This window comes from Sciurus vulgaris, assembly GCF_902686455.1.
Source record: "Sciurus vulgaris genome assembly, chromosome: 13".
Taxonomy (NCBI): domain Eukaryota; kingdom Metazoa; phylum Chordata; class Mammalia; order Rodentia; family Sciuridae; genus Sciurus; species Sciurus vulgaris.
Window position 1 is genome coordinate 53,386,557 of NC_136474.1, and position 21,722 is coordinate 53,408,278.

The 21,722-nt window shown below is 40.8% G+C and overlaps 1 protein-coding gene across 7 annotated transcripts in view; it reads right to left on the reverse strand.

Annotated features, from left to right (window-relative positions):
* CHST9 (carbohydrate sulfotransferase 9) overlaps positions 1–21,722 on the reverse strand; it is a 267,638-nt gene that overhangs the window by 56,471 nt on the left and 189,445 nt on the right. The window contains exon 1 of one of the 7 annotated variants that reach the window (XM_079108651.1): positions 2,765–2,952. The exons of the other annotated variants lie outside the window; for them this stretch is intronic. The gene's annotated coding sequence lies outside the window, so the exon portion shown is untranslated. Of the gene's footprint in view, positions 1–2,764; positions 2,953–21,722 lie in introns of those variants that run through there. 7 annotated transcript variants of the gene reach the window in all.

Consider the following 21,722-nt stretch of genomic DNA (forward strand, 5'->3'; position numbering starts at 1 on the left):
CACCTTTACTTATTTATCATGGCCACACAGTTAAAGGACAATGATAGCAGTGGCTGGCACTTAGCGAGCACTTATAATATATCAGTAGTATGTCAGGCACATGGAATGTGTCACTCACTCAGCCCACCAACATTATTGTGAGATACGGCTACTTCGGAGGGTAAGGACCAAGGCTTACAGAAGTTCACATGCCCAAGACCACACAGCTGGGAAGTGGTAAACCCTGCTTCTTACTTCTGAACCTCTATCATGTCTTTTCTGGTTTCGACCTTGCATGTCATGCTCAATAAGGCATAATCCAGGCAAGTTTTTTAAAATAACTAAGTTGAGGCTGGGTGTGGTGGCACGTGTGACTGGTCCCAGCAGCTTGGGAAACTGAGGCAGGAGGATGGCAAATTCAGAAGCCAGCCTCAGCAACTCAGTAAGGCACTGTCATAATTTTAAAAAATCTATCTATCTATCTATCTATCTATCTATCTATCTATCTATCTATCTATCTATCTATCATCTATCTATCCATATACACGCACAAAGGGCTGGGGATGTGACTCAGTGGCTCAGTGGTAAATGCCCCTGGTACCACAAAACAAAACAAAACAAAACAAAACACTAAGTTGAATCTTTATGCAATGCTACAGAACAATTCTGACTTTGCATTTTCAGAACAAATTGTATGTATACAAGAATGTGTAACTATTGTATTTAAAAAGTACATATAATTAAATATCAATAAAGAAGTCAGAGGAGATATACTTTAAAAATTTGCTCCATGTAAGCTTAGATAGATAAGAAGCAATATTCACTTCTAATTTAGGCACATATAGTTTTTTTTTTTTTTTAAACCTAAACTTGGTAGGAAAATGTATTGCATCTATTTAAAGAGAACACATTTCTGGGCTGGTTCAGAAGGCATGGCCGAGGCCTTGAATATACCTTTTCTTCTCTGCACGTTTGGAAAGGCATTTGTTCGACCATTCGAGATGTTTGGGAGTCTACTTTGGTTGGTCTTGGGCAGGATGCCCAGAATACCGAGAGGAGATGATTTACTCTGTCCCTCCTCTGAGTCTAGCAGGGAGACAAATGGACAACTCCAGGGTAATGGTTGCCATATGAACGAGGCAGAGAACAGGAAGAACAAAGGGGAACAGAGTTGGCCTGCAGGTGTCAGGGGAAACTTCACACTCCAGCTCCTGGACTCTCTTGCCTCCTCCAGCCTGGGGGGAGCGGAGGATTCTGTTACTAATCTGAGGTTACCTCCTGTGGTTGGCTTCTTCCACTCCTACTCCACATTTTAGAAATAATCCCTTAGTAAATAATCCCTCTAAATTTACCTCCCCTGAGTGTGGTCTCTAGTTCCTCTGGGACTTTTACAGATAGATGGTGGCTTTGACCGCGGGGCACTGACTGAGCTCAGGAAGCAACATGGTGTAGGGTGGCTGGCATTGAACCTGGGTGTCGAAATCCAAGCCACTGCAGGAAATATCTCTACAGGTACCAGTGTTAAAGTGGAGAAAACTGGGAGGTGGCAGGTGGCAGGTGGTACCAGCCCCATGAGTCAGAGAGATCAAACTCTGAAGACTTTCAGAAACCATTCTGGAGATGGGATGGAGCCAGAGGAAAACCATTTGGTGGCTGTTTGTTTGAAACTCTAAAGCTGATGTTTTTGAGAAAAACTACTTAGATAAGAAAATTGAGACTTCAGTAAGTTATTAATTTGCCCATTCATTCATTCAGCCAATACTGAGGGCATGTTATGAACAGAAGCCTTCGTAGGGATAAAGAGTGAATGAAACAAACAAAACCCCCTGACTTCAGAGGGTCAGATTCAAACCAAACTACTCTGCCTCTGAACACACTCCACACTGTCTCAAGATGTCTTTACCATTTTTTTTTCCTTTTTTTTGGCACCGGGAATTAAATACAGGGGCACTCTACCACTGAGCTACATCCCTAGCCCCTTTTTAAAAATTTGAGACAGGACCTCACTAGGTTGCTGAGGCTGGCCTTGAACTTTCGATCCTTCTGCCTCAGCCTCTTAAGTCACTGGGATTACAGGTGAGCGCCACTGCGCCTGGTTCCCCTTAAGTAGTGGATAAAATTTCATTTGACAAAAGCATTGCTAGAAAGACCCACTCTTTGGCCACTTCCTGGGATGCCACAGACTCAGGTCTCCACATCTTCTCTTCCAGATGTACACTTGTAACTAAGCCAGGCAGCATCTCCAAACGTCTGGAACTCTTTCCTGGTAAGTCCTCACCAGGACCAGTCACAAAAGCTAATACTGTGCTTATTACTGAGCCTTTGGGTCTATTTTTTAAAAATACAGAGAATAAAAAGATTAGCTGCCTACAAGCTCCCCCATCTGTTCAAATGGAAAAACTTCACAAAATCTGAGGGTGTTGGGCAGCGCAGACTCAAGGTTCTATTTTTGAAAAGCATTAAAAAAGTGAAATAACTCTTTATGTGATTTTTTTTCCCAAATGTAAATGTCTGTTTCAATTTAGAGGATATCTTATAAGGGCATGATTAAGAACACAAACTTGAGTTCCAGGACTAAGTCTCTTTGTTAGTTATGTAACTTCAGGTAATTTTATAGCATCTCTAAATCTTGATTTCTTCCTCCAAAATGAGGATGATCAGCACTCTTGAGGTTTTCATGAGGACACATTGAGATATGCATGTATTATACTTAACAATGCCAGGCAAGTAGTAAGTGCTCAATAAACAGAGACACTTCATCATAAGCATTATCTCTTCTACTTACCATGCCCCTCCCAAGAAGAGACAGCAATTGTGCAATTTAAATCTTTGTACTCAGAGCAGCAAACTCCAAGATGCTTTTTAAAAGAATGCTTTATACAAATTTAGAGAGAAACCATAAACTTCATTTAACCTAAGAAATAGAAGCAGAACAGAGACTCTGATGTAGTTAATACAGTTTAGACATTTACTGAAGTTATAAAGCTCTATCAAGATCAGACTTAATCTAAATTCATACCATTTACTTTATTCTGTTGCTCATATTTAACTTAGCCACTGAGGAAATGATGCAGTAATTTATGGATATATTCAGAGGCAGCTCTTTTCTTGTAAGATTCAGTTAACAACCTTAACAAGGTATTGGTTACATAAAATGTACATTCTTTCTCCACCACCCATCTGGCTGCTGGACTGGTTCCCAGATAAGGACAAGTTGCCTCTGCCTTGGTCTGCTGCACCTGTTCCAGACAATGGGCTGGGCAAGTTGTTGACTGGTCCCTCAGCAAAGGACAGTGATGAACTCATGCAAGTATAAGCAGGGAGGGGGAGGAGGGACTTTATTTTTTCTCCATCCAGAGGCACATATGATTATTTTGGACTTCAAATTTCTTTTTCCTGTGTAGTGTGCAATACTTATAACATGTTCTTTTATTTTTCTTGATGCATTTGTACTCAGTGAGAAAATTGAAGCTGGGCCCAGATTATAGTAATGAAAACCCTAGTTCTCCTCGTGGTAGAGCCTCTCAGGCAGTAGGCTGACTAGTCAGCAGGTGCACCAAGATATTGACCCCTGGTCCCTGGGCCTGCCCGTCAGGGCAGGGGGTGGCCCATGTCTCCTAGTTGGTCATCCTCCTGGTCTTACAGCCTTGTCCATTAACTGTGTGTGCCACACAAACACCTCCACGTTTTATGTGTGCTGTGATGTGGAAAAGGATGGAAAACACTGTCTTGGGGGAAGGAGGAGTTTTGAGCTGCTCCCTTCAGAACAAGGCTAAAGAAAATGGGGAGTGCCCATCCTGTATCTCATGGAACATAAGAAGGCAGCAGGAAGCAATCAAGATGGAGAAATCAGGAGGGAAGCTGGGAGGTCTCTTTGCCTTCTGATGAGAAGTAAGGCAAGGTCGAGCTGGCAGGAACTCAGACGACAAAATAAGAGGCTCGCATCTTTTTAAACATTCAGAACGGCAATCTCATACTTGCCCTCATTATTTGCAGTTATTCACAGCAAACAACTTCTCGGGAAGCTTTGAAAACAACTTGCAACTTAATAGGAGAAGTCATTTACTCCCAGTGACCAGCACTGGGCCAGGCATTATTTGGGATTTAGAATTTTAGCTGACTGTGACTGAACTGTGAACCTCAGGTGAGTGACACCTGGTTGGGGGCCATGACCTGGCACAGCACTGGACAACTTCCAGTGCCTTTTCTTCAAACTCCTCACTTGCAGGAGGGGTCTGGTTGGGTAGCAGGCAGTCATTGTATAACTATGTGAAAATTTGTGTGTGGAAATCTGAGTGACCTGACAACACACTATTGGTTTACTCTAGCAACGTCCCATGCTTTTTATAGACTGGCATCCCAGGCAGCAGGCCATCTGGCTTGCCACTTAGGTTGACCCTGGCTGTGGCGAAGTACAGGCTTTGACATCACAGAACTGAGTTCAAGGTCTGTGTCTGCCACTCATTAGCTGTGCAGTCGTGGGTGAGCTATTTAATGTCCCTAAGCCACAGAGTGCAAATCAAAGAGATGTAGATAATAATACAACTTATTTCATGGTGTTGCTTGAACAGTGTGTGCCAAGAAGAACTTAATGCATGTTCACTCTTGTTTTTACTCCTGTAACAACAATAAAAAGCATCTGTAGAACTAATGGTAACAAGATCATATATATATACGATCATGTGCATACAGACACACACATATATGTTTAAATATTCATGTGTGTGTGTGTGTGTGTGTCTCAAAGAGTCTTGTGGTCAATAGGCCTAGTGAGGGACCCAGAAAGACAATGCACCATAGCAGGACAAGAAATTATATTGAGGTGAAAGTTGAGGAAAATAAGCAACAAACCAGCAAGCCCCTGGAACCCTGAGCACCACCCTGTGAAATCAGATTTGCAATTAAAATAGAGCAGACATGAACATGATCTATCCCCATTCCTGTGCTTAAAGTCATGTGGTTTAGTGGAAATATGTAGTTTATTCATAATGCTGTTTCAATTTCTCACAACTAAGAGTTTTTGTTTCTTTCTTAAATCTCAGGCATTTTCAACTGAGAGACCCAATTGATCATTTAGGATGGGAAGGGAAAGTTAGAATAATTCGCTGTTGTCAGGTTTTAATAATCATTTTTTTCTGGTAAGTTTTAAAAGGAGAACTATGGCTTAGATGACAGCTGTTGTAAAAAAAAAAAAAACAACAACAACAAGGAAAATCTACAGTTGACAGTCTACTTTTATGTTTCTAAAGGATTCTCTTCTAAATCCTTTGACAAGATCAGGCAGAGTAAAAGTGTGTTAAAGCCTTAAACATGTTATTGTCTTAGACTTGAAATCAGAAATATATATTCATTTTAAGTTGCAAGATAGAAACATAGTACTTTGGGGATCTTTGAAAATTTCATCTTCCTTCCTTAAATGCTTTCAAAACAAGGTAAAAATATAAATAATGCATATAGTATTTCTTGATTAAAATTAAAACTAAGTCTTGATGACACGTTGACACTGGTCCAGAGCCACCCTCCAGGTACATGTGCTGTGAGGTAGCTGTTCATAATCACTTGGTCTTCCAATGAATTAACCTTCTGTCTCGGCACAGTCTTCACGGTTGCTGTGTCTGCTTCCTAGTTCCTTTGGCAAAGGATCCTGAGTGGCTATCAACTTAACAAGTGAAAAAGTTGACTATTTTGAGGGACATGAATTATTTCAGCACTTCAGATTATGCTTGGTTAATTTTTTATGATTTTTGATGATATGAAAAAAAGATTTAAATTATTCTTCTCTAATACAACTTCACAGAGTTGCTTGCAGAGAGGCTCAGAAATTCTTGAAATGGACACAATTTTCTCGTGTTTCAGGTGGCAGATGTCTGGGGTGAGCATGAGAACTTGACATTTTAGTCTCAGGAGTAATGCTACAGATGCACATTTTTAGGGGTGGGTCAAAAGGAGAGTGTGACTGAAATATTGAGGAATTTATTCTTCCTTAAGGAATTCTAAAGGTAATCATCTGTATTGTAAAAAAATTCCAGTATTGAGAATGTATAAAGTGAAAACTGAAAAGATTGCTTAACTATCAGTCTAGCTCCTCATAGGTCACTACAATTAACAGCATAGTTTACACAGTAGAACATTCTGAGGATTTTTACATTTGTCTTTGTGATTTATACACATAGAACCACTCTGTACATGATGTTCAACTACCACTGTTTTTTCTTTCATTTAGCAGTATATCATAAGTATCTTTCCGTTCATATAGGTTGACCTCATCATTTTCAGTTACTGCATTGTATTCTACTGAATAGAAAACCCACAACATTTTAGGCAGATAACAATTTTATGTGTTTAGAAATTTCTTATTACAATTGGTCAATGATTCTTCTTGTATCTTTTTGACTCACATAAGCATACTCTGTAGGTTAAATTCTTAGAATTGGAATTACTTAGCTAAAGTGATATGCATATTTAAAATTTTACTTATTATTACCAAATGACCACAAAAAGTTATACCAAGTTAAACTCCACCCATAATAGATCAGCACATTTTTTATTCATATTGTCTAGCCTTCAGCATTACCAAGCTTTGAAACTCTTGCATATTTATGATTTTAAGTGGCATTTAAAAATTGTGAATGAGGAATATTATTTTATGTTTACTAATCCTTTGCCTTTCCCTTATGTAAATTTTCCATTTTCCATGCATCTATTTTTTTATGTCTAATAGTTTTGTTGCACGGTAAAGGAGTTAGATATCTGTGTGCAAATCTAAATATGTCTTAATTCCCACTCTCTTTTAAGTTGGATTATGGAAGTATTTTGTGGATGTCTTTAATATTTGTGCAGTAAATTTATTGAATACTCTATGATGATGTATCCATTTCCTGCTATTCTTAGAAAGTTGTTTACCCATTTATGTCAGTTTCAAAAAAATGGGCTATTTTCTTCTAGTACTTTTATGATTTATTGTTTTTTGGTGATATCCTACACTTAAAAATTTGATACACTTGACACTTATTTTGGTGCAATTCTTGAGGAAGGGGTCCTGATAAGTTTTTTTGCAGATGGCTAGCCAGTTTTGAATATAATGCTGACTGGAGAACACATTCTTCCATGGCTTACATCCTTTATTCGCATAAAATCTCCACCAGAGTTCAAGTCCAGTCTTAACTCTGCTCCATTTACTGATCTATCTTCATTTGACTTTATGCAGCCTTTTACTTTATCGTGTTTTACCATCTAGCCCTCCTGGTTTATTCCTCATTTTTCTGTAATTCCTTACTAGAGAGGCTGAAAGTGACCTTCAGTTGTTAGTATACATTTGGCAGTTATGTTCCCAGATAAAAACGTGTTTGTCCCTACAGAGCCAGCACCGTCTTGCTGTCTGCGGTTTCAGCAATGAGTAAGAAAGAAAGGGTCCCTGTTCTTACTGAGTTTACATGGGGCAGTGGGGAGCGGACAATAGCAGATTAACAAATAAATAACATAATGTTGTGCCATGAAGGGGAATGAGAAAAATAAAGTATGGTGATGAGCTAGAGAGCAAGGGGGACGGAGGAATTTTAGATAAGCTATTTGGGGAAGGTTTTATGAGTGACATTTGGGCATAGCCTTAAGTTAGTTAGGCTTCAGTTTATCATATCTAGTTTCCTTCTAAATAACTTGACCTTGATACTTCAGTGTCTAAAATAGGATTTGTCATCTTTCCCTTAAAATCTGTTCCCCTCTGATCTTTGCCATGTTGGTTGGTATTCACATGCTGTTGCTTAGTTGCCCCAACCCTGAAACTTTCTGGTCGCTTTGTTTCTTTCCTTTGTTTCCCACCTGACCAATAGGTGGGTCTAGAGCGCCCCCTCTAGGACGTCTCCAGTGTGTCTTTTCCTTGGTCATTATTGTGGTGTGTGTTTAAAATTACCCAGTGATAAGACTGTCTGCCTCCAGTGTCTCCTCTCTTTGACCTATACTCTTCACCAGCCTTCTCAGATATAGCTTCACAACCTTCTCAGATATAGGATCACAACCTTTGAGCTGCTCCAAGTGGAAAAATACTTTTCAGCCTAGGGAGCGCCCCCCGTAAACTGTTCCATCTCAGCTCCGAGATCATGCAAAATCCGAGCTCAGCCCAGTTCTCAACCCTTCTTTCCAAAAGAACACTTACTTCTTGTCGGGTTCTGCTCTCAACACACCAGGTATGGATTCACTGAATCCTCACAACAGCCTTCTGAAGAAGATCGCCATTTTACAAATGAGAAAACGGGGACACAGAGACACTGTTTAGTCTGAAGCCATGGAGCCAGCACATGCACGTCCAGCATTTCCATGGAGGAAGTTCTTCAGTCTGACCTTCTTCAATTTCAAAATCCATTCCTGCTTGTGTGTGATGGAAGGCTGGCCCTCCTGACTGGAAGCACTCTCTCACTATCTCCATTTCTGCCTGTCCAAGTCGTTGAGGCCCAGCTCCATGGTCTGTCCCCTTCTCTAACCATCCTTGCCCTGAGCAGTTTTTCCACCTCTGAACTCTCTGCAGATTTTCAGGATGTGTCACCCACCACCACACGGTGCTGCATACAATTTCATATATGTGTTTTGTTTTTGCTACTAGATTAAAAAGTATTTTAAGGAAGTGGCTTAGTCCTCTGGCACTTAACTCACATAGGAGGTACTTAATGTTGAGAGTTGACCAGAGCAGTCAGAGGACACTTCATGAAATAAAGCCTATATCCAGATCTTGGTGATAAACAGTATATTTAAATTTAAAATTTGTCATCTGAAACTTTAAGACTGAAGATACAATGTCACCAAACAAACGCTTTATTGTGCACATGCTTCGCACCTGGCCTTATTGCACAAATGAGACTTAGTCAAAATGGGCCAGGTCGTGTAGTGATTACGAACAATCATCAAGCCCCTGTGGTTTAAAATGAAAGGTTTCTTTCTTGACCACACTAGCTGTCCTTTGATGGCTGCCAGGGGGATTTTGCTCAAAATAATCACTCGGAGAGTGAGCCTAGTGGAGCAGCCCCCACCCTGAAAGGCGAAGGATGCTGTGTCAGAGGGAGGAGGGAACATGGCAGGGTGTGTACTGGCTGTGAAAGCCTCAGCCCATGGTGGAACCCGTCCCTTCTGCTCACAGGGTACTGGTCAAATAAAATGACACGGCCTCATCCAAATTCTAGTCGGGGAAACATACGCCCACCCTGGATCCAGAAGGAGAGAAAACTGAACAGGTGAACAGTTATCACAGTTCCCACAGTCAAAGATCTCTGCTTTCCAGAGCTTCTTCCAGATTCTAGAGGGAACACGCACAATAAGTAATAGACATGGTAGGTACAGAAATTACGGAATGGGCTCCAAGAGGAGATGTGTTATAGAAAAGGAAAGAAAAATGTAGCAGAGTAAGGGAGTTGGGAATGTTGGAAGCAAGAGGACAGAAGAAATGGGGTGTTGGTGAAGATGGTGACTCTGAACAAGGTCGTCAGGAGGGCAAACGGACGGTCATGAGGCTGTCCTGGGAAAGAGAGCCCTAGGCAGAGGGAGCAGCAGAGCAAAGGCCTGAAGTGGGAATTTGAGGAAAATTAAGGAAGTTAGGAGGGCTGCAGCAGAGGAGGGTGGGCAGAGGCTGGTCGCTGACAGAGGCAGGTTGCCAAGGCTAGACCACGTGCTACCTTAGACGGGTACAAAGATTCTGACTTTCACTCAAGTCATGGCGAGCCATGGCGGGGTTCGAAGCAGAAACATAGCATGATTTCACTGAAGTTTAAAAGAATCTGTCTTGAGAATGGACTTTTCCAGGGTGAAGATGAAGGCAGGGAGGTGCTGGCAAAGCACCCCAGTCTCTGGGCAGGAGCTGGTGGCAGCTCTCAAGAGGTGATGGCATGTTTCCTTGCCGAGGACTCTGATTTCAGGTTTCCTTTCAAGCATGTGTGATTTATGTGGTTTTAGTTTCAAACGCTGCACAGCTCTGGGAGTGAAATCATGTTTCTTCCCATGACCCGCACGATGGCCTCTGCCTTCCTCCAACGTCACCCTTTGACACACTGCTCCTTGTTCACTAGCTCTGGCTACACTGGACTCCCTTTGGTCACTTGATTAGACGAAATTCTTCCCAGCTGCATGGACATTCCCTTTACCCAGAATATACTCTTTCTTTTTTTTTAGGTCTCAGCTCAAATGCCTCTTTTTTGAGAGGACTTGCCTGACCACTTAAATCAAGGAGGCCTCTGCTGCTTATTCTTGGTTCAGTTACTCTGTGTATTTCCTCCATGGCCGTTATTACAGTCTGCAATCCCATTGTCAGTTTTCTGTTTCTAACCACTATAGTGTAAGATCCACAACCCAAACTGCTGGGATCTGGTCTGTCTTGTTCTATGTGGGATTCTCAGTGTCTAGAATAGTGTCTGGAAGAATAATCTGGAACATGGCAAACTATTCTCTCCTTATCTGTCGTTTCTCCTTCCGTGGTTTCAATTACTAATGGTCCACTGTAGTCTGAAAAGATTAAGTGGGAAATTCTGGAAATAAAGTTTTAAATTGCATGCCATTCAGAATAGTGCTCCATCTGTCCAGGAAGCGACTCATCCCTCTCCTAGCATATCCACTCTGTGTATGCCACCCACCCGTTAGTATACACTGGGTTCAGTACTCCGCTTGATTTCAGGCATCCCATGGAGAACTTGGAATGTATTTTCCATAGATAGTAGGGACTACCATGATGAATCAGGTGTCTCAAAGGATAAGTAGGCATCACTGAGAAGATGATGGCAGGACAGTAAACAGAGACCCTAAGGGAGGTTAAGATTTTCAAGTATCTTGTGAAAGCTTGAGGGTGATGCTTTAGTTGGGAACATATCTTTTGAATGCCAGGCTGGACATGGCTGCTCTGAGCATCCTGGGGACTTACCATACTCCACTGCAATGATCTGTTTGTGTTCTTGGTCTCCTCCAAAATCAACTATGGGCGATCACCCTTTTATCCTATCGCCTAAGTACTTGACAAAATACTTATTGTACCAAACTGTTTTGACTTCATGTCTTCAAACTCTCATGCTGAGCTCTCTAATTAGATCCTTATTAAATGTAAAATGTTATCATGAATCTTGCAGAGCCTTCATGGAAAAAACTTTGCTTGCATGCCATGTTTTTTTGGACACATTGTGATGTTTCTAATCAAGCCACCATCTGGGCCATATATTCCATTAACTCTATTTTATTGTGTTCCATCAATTCACGACAACATTTCCAAATCTGAGGTACAGGACTGAAACTATGATCTATTGCCAACTCAAGGAGGTGTCTTTTTCCTTTCTGAAGTTTTAAGACCCAATATGTTTGACATGAAAGAAAGAAGGGACTAATAAAGTTAAAAGCAGCACTCATGAGTGGGTGGTGGATGCTAGCAGGAGATGGCAGGCATAGCAAAGTTCTTTAACTGGATGGGAGAGTGTAAGTATCAGAGATAAAGGGGCAATTGAAGCACTTTCTCTAGTCAGTATCTGGAACACAGATGAACTGCTTAAAAGAATAGCAAACATTCATGAAAGAGAAGTTTGTAGAATGTGGGGAAGCCCGTGGTAGGAGGAAACCAAGATGTGAAGGATGTTTTCTGAATCTTAATTGCTGTTAAATTGGTTCTTCTGAAAACCTATGAGTGATTTTAGATCCGGCTCAAAAAAACTTTTTTGATTAACAACCAGTTTCTGTATATTCGTCTGGTGCTTGAAAACTTTCAAACACTGGCAAAATCCATCATCTCATCGGATCCTCCCAACAACTATATGGTAGGCAGAATGGCATTCTTATTTGCATTTGATAAATGAGGAGAGAGAGGTTCTGAATGCTGGGCCCTTTGCCAAGAGCTGAGTAGCAGAGCTTCAGACATGGGTCTTTTGACAATATGCCTATTTGTCCTCTCTATCGTTCTTTGTTGTTTAAATCTACTGTTTTATTAGATGAGGTTCCCCTGGCCAAGATTTCAGGTGCAAGTGAAGTAAGGAGTGCTTTCAGGACAAGTCAGTAGGGGCCAGGCACAGCAGGACAGAGGAGGGGAAAGACCCAGACATAGGCTGATTTCTAAGGGAGGGCTCCTGAGAGCACCTGTCACATCTCAGAACTGGCTTCACTTGTGTATCCCACCTGCTTCCATCACTGCCCAGTCATCAGAAGTGACCTCTACCACCCGAGACGAGCAGGAAGGACCCAGTGCCCCAGAGAATTCCTCCAATCGTGGCAATGCCAACAGAGGGATTCCAATAGAGAACCCCAAACCTAGGCTAATCAGGAGGACTAAACAGCCTACTATATTTGGAATAAGTGAAAACAAACTAGATTTTTAAAAATGTTACATGAATATAAGAAATCACTTTATTCTCTGGTGTATTCTTAGGGCTGGTGGAGTCATCTGGGCATCTTTGAAATCAGAGAGTTTTGGTAATCTGACTCTCTCCCTGAAGATCTGATTAGAAGATGTTCACTGAGAAAAAAGGCTTGTGGTCAAGGCTGGGCATCGTTTCACTGAATTTACAGAAATTCATTCTATTAACCTTTTCGGACAAAAGGTGAAACCTGGAGTACAAGCGTGTTAGCTTCAAGCCCATGACTGGTAAAAGGGAGAATCTGAATGTGAACTCAGGTTCCCTGATGACCAAAGCAGAGTCCTTTCCAGGACCCCATGTACTGAGCTTCAGGAAGCAATTCTCTTCTCACCTGGGCAAGAAGGAGGCCAGAATCCAGAAGGGGACAGGTATCCCAGACTCTCATAATCAGCTTTCCTAAAGCACACTCCTGCGGAGTCTCTCAAATACTTTGGAAGTCCTTCTCTGCCATGGACAGGATCTCACCAGACAGAAAGAAAAATACCCTTGTGACTCATTTGCATGGTGTGGCAAAGTCACATGAATTTGGGAAGCCACCAGGGTGCTCTGAGGTCAGGAGGCTAGGGGCAGGAGAGTGTATTGCTTCTTAGGTGGTTTTCACAGTAGCAATTGTGATCTGATGAATCTCAGAATTTACAAGAGGGAAAAATCCACCTCCTTGATTCTCCTTCATGAAGTCATATCAAGTATTTAAACATAGCAACTTGGGCCAGATGTTTATTTTATTTTTATTTTTTATTTATTTTGTCTTTCTATGAGGAATCTGGAGAGAAGGATGAAAGGGAGATTTGGGGTTGGGGCAGCCCAGGTGCCTCACCAGGTCCTTCCATGAACTAGGAACATCTTCAACGTCAAAGACAGAATCATCCTATGACAAGTTCCACAAGCATACCCTATTCTATTATCTTAAAATTCTAAGAAAAATATGCATCCTTAAAGAAAAATAGTTCCTTGCTAACATATAAACCCATTTAATTTTCACTGAAGTTTAAAAAAAGAAGTTTAAACAAAACCCAGATGGAAGCTGTCTAAATGCTTGGGTTGGAAAGAAGATTGGGTCAAATACAACTGTAAGCCCTGGAGCAATGGGCTGCTGCAGGGAGTACAGATCTATCCACATTTAGTCTAAATGTAGGGTGACCTTTCACTACTGAGCCTTGAGCTTGAAGTTGGCTACGGTTATTGGAAATCATTTCCAAAGGTCGTTTGTTAAAAAAAAAAAAAAGAAAGTAATAGGGATTTAAAGACACTTCACATACATGTAGAAATCCAAAGCCAAATCTGCAACATTGGCCAAAAAGTCATAGTTGATTGTGGAATTTCAGAGTTTTGAAAACAACCTCAAAGATCTAGGCCACACAGATATCAATTTAAATGTCTTTCCTTACCCATTAGTCCAATCGTTCCTCTGTATATTGCTAAACTGTTTACCAACACCTTGTGAATGGCAGAAAAAGAATATGTGTTATTATATACATAAGAGGAAGTTACTGAGGGTCCTTTTCTTTCATTAGATCAGGGCTAATACTGCACTGAAATCAAGCAGAGAACCTTTCCATGAGCAAGAGTCTGACTCTCATTCCAAGCAGTGACATTTATATGCAGGCTGTTCAACATGTCATTAGGGATTTTTTCAAAGGGCATATATAGCTGAAGCCACGAGGGCATGGTTGTGTGCACCACCTTAATAAGTTAAAAAAAAAAAAAAAAAAAAAAAAAAAAACCAGAGCTTCACGGGCTCAGCAGGAGAACAGAAATACTCATGCTCATCAGTGAATGCTAAATCAGTCCCCTTTTTAGATGCAGGCAGGAGAGCAGGTAAGAAATATAACATGCTTTGATGATTCTCAAAGACATTCTCTTTTCTGTCCTTTTTATTCCCTCCAAAGTAAAATGACATTTAATGTGGAAAATTGATTTTTTGGAATAAAAGAGAAATTAATAATAAATTATTCTATTTTATTTAATTAGGAAACTTTGTCTCAAAGATTTTCTTTTCATTCTAAGTAATCCATCTTTCTTTCCCCATTTTCTGACCTTTGTGTTAATATGATTATTTTCTCTCTGGAGTAGGTTCCTCAAGGACAATGATAGTATTTACTTAGATGACTTGTTTAGGACCTATGTGTTCATTAAGTATTAAGCCAGAGTATTAATAATGCTTTTGTTCATTGCGCCAAAAAAAAAAAAAAAAAAAAAAAAAAATAGACAGACCATCCATCATATGCTGGAACTCTCCTGACACTGGAGCCCACAGAGATGAAAAATAGCCAGCTTCTCGCTCTCACAGATGTTGGTCTGCCTTTGCTCGCTGAAGAGAATGGCCTACCATTTGGTGTCTGTGATGCAGAGGAACAAATACTATGTTCAGAAAGAATGCTGGGTTCCAGTGTTGCTACTAACACTCTCCGCAGGCAAGAAACTTCATCTGAGTCTTAGATACTTCAACTGTAAAATGAGAAAAATAATGTTCCTATCTACTTCCCAGGGTTGTGGAGAAAATGAAAGTAAGAACTTGATGAAAATGTCTCATAAATTCCAAACCATTAGGCAAATTAAGACACTAATGCAGCAGTGAATGGCAGATTCAGTGCCTGCTCAGGGCTGAGCAGAGTGGGTCTTCTACAGAGGGATGAATCTGAGGGTCATGACTTTAGTGGATAAGAATTTTCTAGATGACTTATGAAACGTGGCCTGAATCTGGGTTTTGCTTGTTGTTGTCTCAGGATTGGGCTGGTGTGCTGGGGGGGTGTCTTGGGAAATGTTATCCTGTGTTACTGCCTCTTGGAAATGTGCCCCTGGTGTTTTGTGGTGAGAATGGGTTTGTGAATTGTTTCCCTATAAAATAGGAACACATCATGATCTTATCCTCCTGCTGAGAACCCCTTAAAAGAATATTTGGGAAAGGCCAAAGAGAAGAAATGAGAAAAGCGTCACTGCTAAGACAAGCACTAATACTATAGTTTTCCTCTCTCTCTTTTTACTTTTATTTATTTTTTTGTTGATCATTTTTTCAGTTTGGGTCTTTACATAGTGTGGATCAAACTGCATACCCAATGGTATAGGCTGCTTTTATTTCCAATGGAACTTTGTAAAATAAGAACATTTTCCTATGAACATGCTTTCTCCCCTCTTATCATCCAGCACTTAAGTCCTGCCTCATATCCTCATGGTGATTCCACGTGTCTTGCTAAATTGCTTTACCAGGGCCTCATCTGCAGTCTAATGACTCCTTTCTGCCACCACTGGACTTTGTCTCCTCATTCTGCAAGAGTTAATTGAGTCCTCTGTATTTTCCATGTTACTCTTGGTTCCTACTTGAAGGAGCTCATTGGTTCCTTCTTGAAGTAAGAACCAGATCTATTTGACTCTGGGTAGACAGAGCCTAGAGATCATGGCCTGACACAGATTGATTAATAAATAGTCTTGGCAAAAATCATGTATGTCTCTGTTTATACTGCATTGAGTTGATAAAATATAATATCCTTAAATATCTCTCTATTGGTGGCTTCTATATTGTTACTACAAATGCCTATGCAATTCACATTCTTAAATATAATTATTATTTATTTTTAAGCTAAAGGTTTAAAGAAGAGAAATTCTCAGTCTTGGCATTTTTTTATGACTTTTGGAATATGTTGCCCTATTGCTTTTAAAGAAGTTGCATTGATCTTCATCACTTCTAGACTATATCCAAGAATCCATTAAGACTCCATTAAGAGCTGGGAGAGGTGGTGCATGCCTATAATCCCAGCAACTTGGGAGGCTGAGGCAGGAGGATTGCTAGTTCTTAGCAATTTAGAGAGGCCCTAAGTAACATAGTGAGTCCCTGTCTCAAAATAAAATACAAAAAGGTCTGGGGATGTGGTTCAGTGGTTAAAGATCTGGTACCAAAAAATGAAACAAAACAACAACAAAAAAAACCAACCAAACCAAACCAAAGAAAACTCCATTAAGATGCCAGAGATATTTCTTCCTCCAAGAGCTTTCCATTTCCTTTCCTTCTCCACCTGGCAAGCTTGGGTGTACCTCCTCCATACTTCTGTATAACTCTCCACCATAGATTCATCATATTCTTTTAAAGTTACATATTGTCTTTATTCTAGAGAAGACTAAGAGCTAAGGAAAGAGACATGTGTTATGAATTTTTATTCCACAGTTCCTAGAAGTATAACAGATTTTCAATACATTCTTGTTGGCTGTGGAGAACTAGTGCTTAACTCAGCTCCATAATAAAATTGACCTATGCATACTACAGTGACACAGCCACCATCAATGTTTATAGCAGCTCAATTCATAATAGCTAAACTATGGAAACAAGTTAGGTGTCCTTCAATAGATGACTGGATAAGGAAATTGTGGTATGAATACACAATAGAATATTAGTCAGCCTTAAAGAAGAATAAGCAAATCCCAAAGAACCAAAGGCCAAATAGTTTCTCTGATATGCAGATGATAATTCATAATTGGGGGAGGGGCTAGGGAAGAATAGAGGTAGTTTGGATTAGATAGAGGTGAGTGAAGGGAGGGGTACGGGGTAGGAAGGATACTAGAATGAATTGGACAGTATTACCCTATGTGCATATATGGTTACATGACCAGTATGATTCTACATCAAGTACAACCAGAAGAATGAGAAGTTATACTCCATTTATGTATGATGTGTCAAAATGCATTCTACTGTCAGGTATAACTAATTAGAACAAATAAAAAAAGTTCCCAGAAAATTGATCTGTAAGGATAGTGATGATAATGATTACTATTTGCCAATCAAAAACTGGAGGACAGAAAGAGAGAAAATTAATGTTCTATATATGCTCTAGTGCTCAATTATTCAGGGATTCACACGTGGGAATCAAGAAGTTCCAGAACACTGAATTTCCCTTTCCCCGTCAACCTGCCTTAGTTCCATTTTAGACATCAGATTTCCTTCCTCTGAAAATTCCTATGGTTTACCACTTCAGCATGCACATTCAATTACTAGGAGTGCTGCCTCAGGCAAGCTGTCCTATCAGTGCTAAATCTGTTAAAAAAGAAAGTCCACACTTTCCTTGAAAAAAAAAAAAGATTTTATAATTTATAATAGTTAATAATGAATATTTTACCAAGGGCAGAAAATGAGCAGAGTGGTATGAAAGAGGTTATGGGATCATTTCATAGCAACCCACTGGCCAAAACAGAAGGATGAATATTTTAAACCCCAGTGCAGGAAGGAGATGTAAAAATTAAGTGATCTTAAAGAATATATGTATAGTCTTTCTTCCAAATGTTGATCAATAGTCTTCTATATAGAACTGAGTCTTAGATATATAAAAGGTAAATTCTGTGACGAAAACCAAAATGAATTAAAGTCACAGGAGGCTCTTTTATTTTTTTTCCCCTCATTTTCACACCTGTTCTACTAACAGGGTTGGAATATAGTATTTTTTCCAAGCGTTCCAAATTAAGAAGTGGATTGGGAAATTAGAATTGCTTACAGATTGAGTTTTGTATGTTAAAAAAAAATCCATAAAATCTCAGTCAGAAGCAACTCAATGTTTCTTAAAAGAAACATAAATATGCACAATTCAGCAACATGCTTCACCCCTAAATACCAAGTTATAATAAAATGACTTGCTCATGACCCATGTAGTCATGATGCTTACTCTGCACAGTGAGGTATCTCCAGTTCATTCACAAAAAATAGCCTTCGTGCCTGGCGTCAATCAGTGTGTGAATTCCTGACTTACTTAGCTGCAGCAAGTATTTGCTAAGCGGCAGGTTTAGAAGAGAGCACCATCAATCATTGGAGGGTTACTAATTTCCATTTTAATGTGCACTGGAGAACAAACAGTAAGCTCAGTCTGGGAATACATGTGCTATCCTGCTGGGTCACCAATAAATATGAACTCCTTTTCAAACTCTTGATACATGCCCTGACACAGGGACTTTGGAGATATGATTTCCAAGCTCTGTATGTGTGCAGAGCTGCTTAGTGAACAAAGACTCCATTGCATACCCTCACAGATCCAGTAAGGTGGAGGCATGATGATTTAATGATTACTATCAAATTTAAAGCTAACTCTGATCATTTCTGACAAACCCCTATCTTTGCAAATTTAGTGAGTTGAGTCAACTTACGAAATAGATGTTGAATCCATTTCTGTTTTCCTCTGTCCCATCTTAGCCCTAGTTCAAGTTCTTATCAACTCTCTCTTGATCAGTTTTAATATTTAACTGGTCTTCTGTACATCAGTCTCCCATCCGCCCCTTCCTACTTCCCAATCAATCCTCCCCACAGCAGTCAGAGTGACCTTTAGTAAAGCAAATCTATTATGCGATTTTCCCTCCTTAACATCATTCAGTGGTTTACAGCTGCCTTTAAGATCAAGCACAAACTCCTGCACAGAGTAAACAAGACCCACCAGGCTCTTCACAACCTGGTCTCTGCCCAAGGGCAAGATTCAGGCTCTGAACAATGAAAGGCTTATGGTGACCCACTTCCCAGTCCCTTCACCCATATGTAATTAAAAGAAAATTTAAAAAGCAGAGAGAGAAACCATGAAACATAAAACGCACATGTGTGCTGTGGTTTATTTTATAGTTTCTTGAAACATTTCTGATTACAAAATTGTGGATAAATTTATCAGAATTAAACTTCTCTTGTTCCTTTCCTTTTCTCTCTCCTTCCTCCCTCCTTCCTTCCTTCCTTCCTTCCTTCCTTCCTTCCTTCCTTCCTTCCTTCCTTCCTTCCTTCCTTCCTTCCTTCCTTCCCTCCCTCCCTCCCTCCCTCCTTCCTTCCTTCCTTCCTTCCTTCCTTCCTTTTTCTTTTCAGTTTCCCTAAGAAGTGTGTATTCTTTCTCTACCAATTGGATGATCTCGAACTTAGTTTCACCAGTAAAAGCCATCGAACAAACAAAATAGTAGCAACAACAAAACTACACATGCCATTATGCAACTTCCTCTTTCCGTCCTCCCTCCCTCCCCGCTTCCTTTCTGTTAAAGTAATTCATTGTGTGCCAGGCACTGCCTAATCCCTCTTGGAGACTCAGGATACATAGTGAATGGAATACTATCACTGGCCTCAATGAGCTCCTAGTTTAGAAGGAGCAGTAGGAAGGGGTTATGGAACCTTTGAATATTTTCCAATTTTTCCTGAACACTTCTCTGACATGAATGTCAATGATCCCTGGCTCCTAGAAGTCCCTATTCCTTTTACCTTATTCTATGATTCCTTTTCCACTTGAGAGTCCTTCAAGTATTTATTCATTTACTCAAAGATTATGAGATTACTTTTTTCAGATGACAGTATTTCAAGAAAATGGAATACAATTTATTTATTCAAGAATTGCATTGAACACCTACTATATGCCACACCCTGGGAATCCAAAGTCCCTTGTCTTAAGCTCCTCACAGATGGTGGTAAATACTGACAGTTACAAAGCAAAAAATGCCAACTGTTGGTGAGGACGTGGAAGAGAGGAGCTTCTTATACTAATGGAGGAGTATTTTTGGTATGACCACTTTGGAAAACTTTTTAGCAATGAGTATTGATCAAGGCTGAACATGTGCCTGTCCCAAAGTCTAGAAATTCCACTACAAGTTACACAGCTACAGTGGATGCATGTGCATGCTCACTGAGCCACATTAATTAAAGCACTGTTTGTAACACGTCAAGTGACAAGACTAGGAAAGAGTCTAGTTTGGACTTATTATGTTAGTCTTTTAATATCAAAGTCAAAGAAGCAGCCGGATCTATAAATCTGCAAATAGAGAGATGAATATAAAGTTGGTGATTAGTAGCATGAGACTAGATGTAGTTACCATAGTATAGGATAAGGAAAGGTAAGGAAATAGCCCAATGCTATTTTGCCTCTAGAAAACCAGAGATAGAGAAGGGAAGAAGCAGGGAGCACCTGCCAGTGAAAACAGGAGATGGAATGTTGTGGATGTCAGTGAAGAGCCTTTTCTGAGCAGAAGGGATCGAGCTGGGTCAAATGTCTCTGGTAGGTCTGATGAATATGAGGACAGAGAATCAGCCCACAGATCTAGCAGTGAGGTGGTCATTGGTGACCTGGAGCAGTTCTGTGAAGTGATGGACATGAAAGTCCCTTTGGACAATGGGATGGTTAGTTTGTGGTGTCAACTAGACTGGCCTGAGGGACGCCTTGATGGCTGGTGAAGTGTTTGTTTCTGGGAGCGTCTGCGAGGGTGTTTCCAGAGAGAATTTTGGCATTGACCTCAATGAACTGAGGGGGAGGTCTGCCCTCAATGTGGGCCCCATGCCATTGCCTGGAGGAAGGGAAAAGTTGCTCTCTGGCTCTTCCTTTTATGACGGGCCTCCCACTTCCTTGGGTATCAGGCTGCAGGATTTTTGGCCTTTGAATTGTGACACTTGAAGCAGCTTTCCTGGGACCTCTGGGCCTTTGGTTTCAGAATGGGGGCTGCACTCTCAGCCCTCCTACTTCTGAGGCTTCCTGTGTTTTGGACTGAGCCATGTTCCTGACTTGTCTAGCTTTCCAGTTTGCAGATGGCCTCTGTGATTGTGTAAGTCACTTCACCTAATAAGCCCCCATATATATCTGTATATCTAAATGCACATGGATTTGTGTGTGTGTATGTGTGTGTGTGTGTGTGTGTGTGTGTGTGTGTGTGTTTGTGTGTGGTATCCAGTCTCTCTGGAGAAACCTGACTAATGCAGAAGGGTTTTCAGAAGAAATGGACAAATAGACCTTTTGTGAAAAATACGCTGCTCTTGCTGTAAAGAGCAGTGGGCCATAGCGGTGAGGGAAAGTGGGGTTAGGAGAGATATTGAGGACGGGAGGAAAAGAAGCGCGGTGTATGTTGGGAGAAATCCTAGTTCTTGGCTAGCAGCAGTGAATGTCTCAAGTGCATAAAGGAAAACTTTCACACATTCAAGCCCATCAGGAAAAGCTGCGGAGAGGAGCGTTCTGCTCTGGCCGCCTAGGAAAGTAAACAACTGTCCCAAATTGACCAAGTGTTACCAAGGGAACCTGTATAGGGGCCTGGTGGTCTGATCCCCTGTGACACATTGTGTTTGGGCAAAAAGTCTACAAAATGTATGGTTATTCCTGCGATAAATGAATTTGCAGGCTGCTTGCCACAAGCCTGCTTCTACCCAACTCCTGGAGTCTGGGGTCTTGACTCCATGGACTTTACCTGCACCTGAGCCAGCCTGGCACCCCTATAGTTGTATGCTGGTGGAGCAGTCCAGGAAGAGGGGAAGGGTTGATGTTGCTACTCGTCATTTTCCTATTCATGCTGCACCCCTCTCCTCTGTTTGGAAATGACCCCATTATTGAGGCAGAGCCCACACCACAGATTCTCACTTTCCCAGACCTTGAAGATAGGACTCAGGAACACGAAGCTTTGCCATCA